Consider the following 8,552-nt stretch of genomic DNA (forward strand, 5'->3'; position numbering starts at 1 on the left):
AGTTGTTTTAGCCAGTGGAAAATACTTTAAAAGAAACTTCTCAATCATTTGAGCCCAAGTCATGATGGAACTCCATGGAAGTGAATTCAACCACTGTTTCGCATTGCTCCTCAAAAAGATTGGGAACAATCGTAAGCGTATGACATAATTAGTAATGCCACTGATCTTGAATGCGTCGTAGATATTCAGAAAGTTAGCTAAATGAGTAATTGGATCTTCATCTTGCAACCCATCACACTGAACATACTATTATACCATCTGATTTGTGTTCAGCTTAATCTCAAAATTGTTTGCAGCAATAGTCGGTTTGACAATACTCGATTCAACCCCAATCAGGGTGGGTTTAGCATCGTCATACATAGTACAAGGTGCAGGAGGTTGCTGATTACCAGGATTATTATCCATCTCAACAATAATGTCTTTTTGCTCTTGATCGTCTATTAAAATTTGTTTACCTTGCCTTGTTTCTCTAACTTCTCTCCGATTTCTGCGAGCAGTCTTTTCGATCTCACTGTCAAAAACTAATGGTTCCAACCGGTTGCCTCTAGTAATAAACCAAAATAACCTGTAATAATCAAACAAAAGTATTAAAATTAAAATAAAAAATGACTAAATTAATAGAAATAAAGTTTTCATAATATTCTAGTCCTCAGCAACGGCACCAAAAACTTGATGTCCACAGAACTAACTAAAAAATTGACTAAAGCAAGTGCACCTATCAATTAATAGTATAGCTATGGTGAGCAAAGATATCGTACCCACGAAGACTAAAAGTACTAGTAATTATCATCTTTCTATTATTTAACCGAATAATTCGAGTGATAGATTAAAACCTAAAATTAACTAAATTAATTAACCAACGAACACAAATAATCGAGTAACAACCAAGAAGTGAAATAATACCAGGAAAGAATTCACTTAGATTTCATCTGTCACTATCAATCTAAGTTACGCAATTTCTCTACTTAGCATCTTGATCCATAGAAATCCTTAAATTATGCAAATATCCCTTTCGAGCATAAGAGCAACTAAAGGTTGATTAATTGAAATTTATTTCTAATTAAAACCCCTATTATCACATTAACTCGTTCTATGAATTCCCCTATTAGATTTGACTCTAATCCGGTAGATTTATGTCATCCTATATCTAGGATTGTATGCAAATCCACTCAATTAAGCAAGATCTACTCTTAAACAGGGTATATTCAACCTCTGATTTAAGTACATCAAACATAGATCAATAGTCTAGAAATATTAAACAAAGAATTAAGCACACATAATTAAGAACAAGAAATTAAGTATTTATTACGTAAAATAAAAATTAAACGACAGAATTCATCATAGGGTTCATCTCCCCTAGGTATTTAGAAAATTAGTTTATGCTTGAAAATAAAAACATCAAAGATACAGTATAATCGAAAGAAATAAAGTAACTCATGATAATCTTCTAAGAAATCAATTAGGAATCTTCAATCTTGACGGAAATTTGCTTCAAAATCAGCTTCAATAGTGTTTTTCGAGTTGTTTTCTGGAATATTCTATGACGGGTCCCTCCTATCTTCTTATTTTTTTTCTCATATATACCTCTTAGAATGCCCAAAAAACCTAAAAATCGCAATTTTCACAATTCAGAGTACAAATCCATGAAATCGACATAACCTATCACATGGCCGTGCAGAATGGGTCAACTTGTGTGGCTCTTGTAGCTTACTCTGATTTTTTGGTTTTCTCTCGTTTTTCACTCCTTCTTCTCTCAAATGCTCTCTTAAGCATCAAAACATAAATTTAAAGTATTAGAAGCATAAAATTCACCACTAACATTGAATAATCACCCAAAAACGCACTACGAATGAGGTTAAAATATATTACTTTTGAAACTTATTAGTCACATAAGGAAAACTTGACATAACCCAAGTTCAGAGACAAAAATGGATGTAGTTACCAAGTTCAAGGATCAAAATGGACCAGAAAAAGTACAGTTACCAAAGTAGACCTAATTACTAAGTTCAGGGGACCAAAAATTATTTTATTTTAATGTTTTAATTCAAATCAAAATTTTAAAATATCATATTTTACATATATTTTCATCAAACATTTATTATAACCTATCCAATAAATTATTAACATATTTTATGGATTTAAATATTGCTAATTCAATTATGTTATTTAACTATTTTAAACTAATTTCTTTTATTTTTTCTAATTTTGACAAAAATAAAAACATGACAATAATGGTAGAATTCATGTTCTTATTAGAAAACATTCTCAACACGGTAGAGTTAAGATGTAAGTTTCAAGAATTGTTAAAGTGCAAAATGAAATTTAAAAAAATGCTAATATCATGCAATACATTTTGAGTGTCAATAAAAAAATACAAGATTTGATTTGGAATGGATGGTCATATGTTAGCAAGGATGAAAATTTTTATATGATATCAATATAGTCTTTAATAACAAATGTTACAAAAATTACTTGAAGAAATATAAAACATTGCTAGGATAAACATTAAATATTCAGAGTTAGTGATTAATTTCATGTTATTTATTTCAATTCAAGTACTGATTTTGATGTAACTTTTAATGGTAATTCTTAAAGCATGTTGGTGTTTGTTGACACCATTTTTTTTATAAAAACGGGGTCAACTTGGGTTTTGAAAAATGAAAACGGGTGTGGGAGTCGCCACCGATCATTTTTATGAGGTGTGATCGGGTCACCTTGAAAAGTGGTGGTTTTTAATAAATGATTTGATTTTTATTAAAACCGTAATTTTGGTCCACGAAATTCAGAAAAGCAGGTTCGGGAGTCGGTTACGTACGAGGAAGGATTAGCACCCTCGTAACACCCAAAAATTGATACCTAATTGATTAATTAATGTCTTAATGTTGAAAATTGAAAACCTTGAAGAGTTTTTTTTTTAAAAATACGATCCTAAAAAAATTTCGAATAATATGGGTTGGAATTTAAGATTCTCTTGTTCCGAAAGAATATCACATCCAGCACGTTAGGATACAATACTTTAAACCCTCGAGACCAAAATCACCTTATTTTTTCCAAAACCCATACTTTGAAATTTTAAAAAGGTATTTGGCTATTTGGTCAAAGGAGAAATCGAAACCCAACACGTTAGGGCACGTTTTCTCGAATTTTCGAACGCAAAATATTGCCTTATTATTTTTTAGAAAAATCCTCATTTCGAGAAAACAACGTGTCATATCCAATGCGTTAGGACACAACGTATCGAATTCCCGATAATGAGCTTTTTATTCATGTTTTTTTATTAAAGAGTATTCTCGATTATTTAGATTCAACGAAGAAAATTGGAACCCAATACGTTAGGGCTCAATCCTCTCGAAGATCCCAAATACTGAGTATTACCTTTGTTTTCAAAAAAAAAATTTTACGAATTTGAGTAAAAATTGATGTAATGTTAAATTTGATATATGAATAAATGTCGCATTAATAAATGACAATTATGGATACGAGAATGTGAGCATAAATAATACGAGCAATAACAACAAAATAAAATAAATAAAATGACAAATCAATATCATGCAAAATAACAAGTATATAAGCAAATAAAATTAAAATATTCTTTCAAAATAATAATGAAAATATAAATAAATAAATAAATAAAATGAATAAAATTATAAAAATATAAAAAGATATATATGTGCGTGTATATAAAATTATGAAAATATGAAAACTATATGTATATATATATTTTAAAATTATTAAATATAAAAGTATATGTAAGTATGTATATATACATATATATGTATATAAATTAAAATACATAGATATAGATATAGGTATGTGTATGTACAAAAAGTGAAATATAAAAATATATTTATAATAACTTTAAAAATATTAGAAAAATGATTGCGTATATATATATATAACAAAGTTTTAGAATAAAAGGGTATAAACAAGATAAGGATAATAATATCAATGATAAATAACAATAATGCAATATAACAATATTAATAATGTTAAAATAATTAATTTAATAGGAAAAATAAATAAAATAGTATATTTAGGATTAAATTGAAAATAAACAAGGTTTTAAGGTCGAAATTAAAAATGAAAAGCACAAGAAGGACTAAATCACAACGCGCGTGAAAGGAAGAGGACCAAGAAGGGAAATATTCCCTCGCTGATCAAACAGCGACGTTCCAGTGAAGCGCATGTGCATGGTCTGGGGACCAAATTAAAACAGAAGAAAAATTCGGTAGCCAAAATTGCAAATATATGAAAAACTAAATTGAAATCGACACAAAAGCGGAGGGACCAATTGTGCAAATATCCCCACCAGCGAAAACACGTGGACCCTCTGGTCGAGTCGGGTAGACAAGCGGATCTGGGGGCAAAACGATGCTGTTTTGGCTATTGGTGCTCAAGCCCAAAACAACGCCGTTTCATGGGGCTATTTAAGTTAGATTTTTTTAAAAAGGTTCATTTCTTTGCTCTTCAGAAAAAAAAAGTGAGAGTTTTCTCTCAAAAGCCTCTCTCCCCCGGTCCTAGCTCCGACCAAGGGCCACCGTGCCGGATTTCGGTCGCCGTCTCGACCCCCTAAACCCAAATCTGGTCTCAAAGTTCCCAAAATGTTAACAAAAATACCCAAAGGGTCAAGAAACCTTTCGGCTTTCGGCCACCTATCCTCGAAGGTGGCTCCCTCGGCTGTCCCGGGGGTGCTGGGAACCCTAAATACGGGTAGTTTTTTTATTTTATTTTTGCATATAGGAATATTTATAAAAATAAAATAAAATAGACTAAAAAAAGAAGCAGAAGATAAGACGATAATAGGTATCAACCTTTGAATTTTTGATTGATTTTGTTCTCTTAGTATTCTGTTCCATGTAAAAGAAGAAGAATAAGACTACAAGCTTTAGATTTAGGCCTTTTATAGCCGATTACAACTCCCTATTTCTATTGTTTTGTTTGTTTCTGTTGTCTGCTTCTGTTTGGTTTCTTCTTTTGCGTGTTGTTTACTTTTGCAGGTGCTAGATGCGGTGGCAGAGGAGGCGTACGACACGGGTCAGAGGCAGTGCAGGCAAAGGCCTAGGGCGCGGCACTCATAAGGCTGGAGATTAGGGTTTTTTGTTGAAATGTTTTAGGTTTTTAGTTTTGTTGGGCTGGGTTTTAATTTGGGTTAGTTTGGGTTTGATTTGGGCCATGTGGTTTGGGTTGGTATTGTAATGGACTGTTATTTATTGTTTTAATATTTGGGCCCGGGCAGAAATTGGATTTTACAGTGTTAATGTTAAAAGTTAAATTCTAACTTTTTGTTATTAAAGTCTGTATAAAACTATTTTCATTATTCTTCAAAATATATAAACATTTAATAATACTAAAATTTGAAAAGAAGATTATGGTGTTTGATAAACAAAGTTTTGAGCTTTTTTTATTTGATTTGTTCATAAATAAAGGATTGGATAGTCAAACCCTCTTATTATAGTGTTTGGTGAATGGAGGTTTGTAAGAGCTTGTTAAGCTAAAACTTCCAAAACAAAAAATGTTGGGATGGACAACTTTTTTCAAGAGTTGATTGGAAATGAGTATGAAATAACATATCTAATCATACTTGCTCAAAAATTATTCTCTTTGTCATATGTTCCATTCTCTCATTTTCACTTTCACCTCCGAAGTCTAAAAGTAAATCTCAAAAAAAAAAATCCACTGTGAATCTACAAAAATCAACATCGCTGCGAGAATTTTCAATTGAGCCCATTCATCCTTAAATATTTATATACTCTTAATTTATTTTTAATTTACTCGTTTAAAATTATTTCTTATGTAACTTTATATTAATTGAAATATGCTACTTGACAAATTTATTCAAAGTGTGACATAATTATCACTAATTCACATACTAAGAATATGATATAATTATCAGTAAGAATATAGTTTACAATTATATTGATACACTATTAACAATATTTATCAATTTTCACAAGGTTAATTTCAAAAATATTCACTAATTAATTTCCATAATGGATGTTTTAGTTCCTTGGTGATAGCGTTTTATTTCAATAATTTCACCCAATAAAGACTAAAGTATTATAAACAAATAAATACTTAACAATAAAATATGTCATGTTCTTATTTGTTATTTTACACATATCAACTTTCAGTTAAATTTTATCCTACACTTTTTTTAAATAAACAATTAATAGAATTTAATAGCACATTCCCTATACAAATTAGACATTCAAAGCGAAAATAGACAAATCATGTTATATGAATACCATTTTTGATTATGCTAACTCTACTTTAACAAATTTCTTGCCCATGGAATAAATCTTGATCAATCATCTATTCAATTATGTACTTTATATTATGAATCATATGACTTACACTAAATAGGCTTTCACCCCTCCGAAATAGAGGTTGGACGGATTTATATATAGATATGATCAAAGAGATATTTCAATCTTTCAAAAATCATGCACAAACAATCCATTTGATTAGGTAAGATGAAAATACCACATAAATTGGGTGTATTAAACATGGAAACAATGGACATAATTTTTATAATTATTGATGCGGAAACCCGGATCTAGACACAAGAGAAACACAAATTAGAAATAAAACGAGAATAAATAAAATTAGTTAAATAATAAATAAATGAATAAATAAATAAAAAGGATAGATTTGCCCTATGGAACCCTTGGTTAACTTGTAACCAAAAACGCCAATGATTGAGCGGCTCCCTACGAAACCCCTAGAAGAAGAACCTCTAGAAACACCGATGAACGGGAAAGAAATTTGAATATTTGCAACTCCAAAATATCCTCGAAAAGTAACAAACTCCAAACTAAATAGCAAGAGAAGAATCACTCTACTCTCAAAAATTTGCCTCACACAAATTTGGAAGAAAACAAATACTCTCTTTTTTTTATTTCTTCCCCAATGTGTAGAAAACAAGCCTATTTATAGGTAAATTACAAGAGTAATTGAATCCTAATAAAACTCTTTCAAGAGTAATTGAATCCTAATAAAAACTCTTTAAAGAGTAATTGAATCCTAATAAAACTCTTTAAAATTATCTAAGAAAATAAATAAATAATAACCTAACCAATAAAATTACTTAACTCATAAATGATGCGTCCCAACCAATGAGAATTAAGTAAATAATAATAATATACATAAAAGATTAATCCACCAATTTATGGGCTTTCACTATTCCAAGATTGGTCCAATGAATTGCATTCTCGTATTTGTCAATGTCACGAACATGATGAATTAAATTTGTAGCAACAAAGTCTTGGACAAAAGCATTCATCTTTAATTTTAATTGTCGTGCCTTGCTTCGAGTAATTGGACCACTAGGAAAAACAACCCCTTGAGTGTCACCTCCTTGGCTCGTATCAATTATTGACACTTTAAAGGACCGATATTTGATATTGAAAAGTATTTAATAAATCTTTATAAAATGAAGAACAATGCTAATTGATTAAAATAATATTATTATAGATAGAAATCGAGATTGAAAAATGTTAATTAGTGCTTATAAGCATTGAAAGTTAAAAATGTCCTAAACCCTTATAACCCAACACAACTCACAACTTGAACATACATTCCTACCCCCATGACAAACAAAACCTAAGGGTGTTGCATAAGGAGAGAGCATATAATAACGCAGTGGAGACGTATCAGATATTAAACTGATAAAAACATATACTACTCTTGATCTAAGCAAAAAAGGCCGAGAAAAGGATCAATAAATGTCTAGATTTATGTTTTATAATGCACCTACACCTCACCCTTTTCTTGTGCTCTCAATATGGGACTTGGAGTAGGTCTGAACATTTGTTGCTATGGACAGAATGTATATGATTTTTCCTGCACCCCCACATGGTATGTTGGTGATTTTGCACGTGAAAATGTTTGGATTATATACAATAGTTCACTTATTGCAGCCTATACTGATCATAAGCTGGAAAAGCAAGTAGATTAAACCTGCAACTACGTGATGGAATTGGTAAGCCATGAAATAAAACAACAATTGGCAACATGTGTGAAGGGATTAGATTCTGTTTGTATGGTTTTGCAAAGGCTTCAATCTTTACCTTGGTGTTATTCAGTATGCTTGACAGTTGAAACCAACTGATATTTGCCTTTGACCCTACTAGAGCTGTGGAAGATCGTTTCCTGCTGGTATCTACTTTAACTAGGAATTGATAGGGGCTGCGCGTACGCAAGCCCCCACTGCCACAAATTATGACGTAGGCTCTCCCTCTTGGGGAGACCTTAAAGCAACACCCCTACCAAGTGCAATGCAGGTCACTGCTCTAGGCCATGAGTCTTCCTGATCACTCATTGACCCCGTCCAGGTAAGTATGTTTTAATGTTGCTCTATCCTCTCTCCTTATACACCACCCTTATGTTTTGTTTACCATATGCTAGCAATGTGGGATTCAGGTTGCGTTGTGGGCATAAAGATCTAGAACATTTTTACCTTTCAATGCTTACAAACGCTAATTATTAACATTACCCAATCTTGATTTCTGTCAATAATAAAATTGTTTTATTTTGTCAACATTATTTTTAAT

The 8,552-nt window shown here is 31.1% G+C and overlaps 1 non-coding gene and 1 pseudogene across 1 annotated transcript; both read right to left on the reverse strand.

The window, feature by feature from the left end:
- Positions 1-7,603: 7,603 nt before the first annotated feature.
- LOC121222971 (uncharacterized) lies at positions 7,604-7,718 on the reverse strand (annotated as a pseudogene).
- A 462-nt stretch (positions 7,719-8,180) lies between these two features.
- On the reverse strand, positions 8,181-8,341 carry LOC121222657 (U1 spliceosomal RNA). Its single transcript, XR_005920014.1, has one exon. It is a non-coding gene; the product is annotated as a U1 spliceosomal RNA (small nuclear RNA).
- Between the last annotated feature and the right edge of the window lie 211 nt (positions 8,342-8,552).

This window comes from Gossypium hirsutum, chromosome D10 (assembly GCF_007990345.1).
Source record: "Gossypium hirsutum isolate 1008001.06 chromosome D10, Gossypium_hirsutum_v2.1, whole genome shotgun sequence".
In the NCBI taxonomy this organism is placed as follows: domain Eukaryota; kingdom Viridiplantae; phylum Streptophyta; class Magnoliopsida; order Malvales; family Malvaceae; genus Gossypium; species Gossypium hirsutum.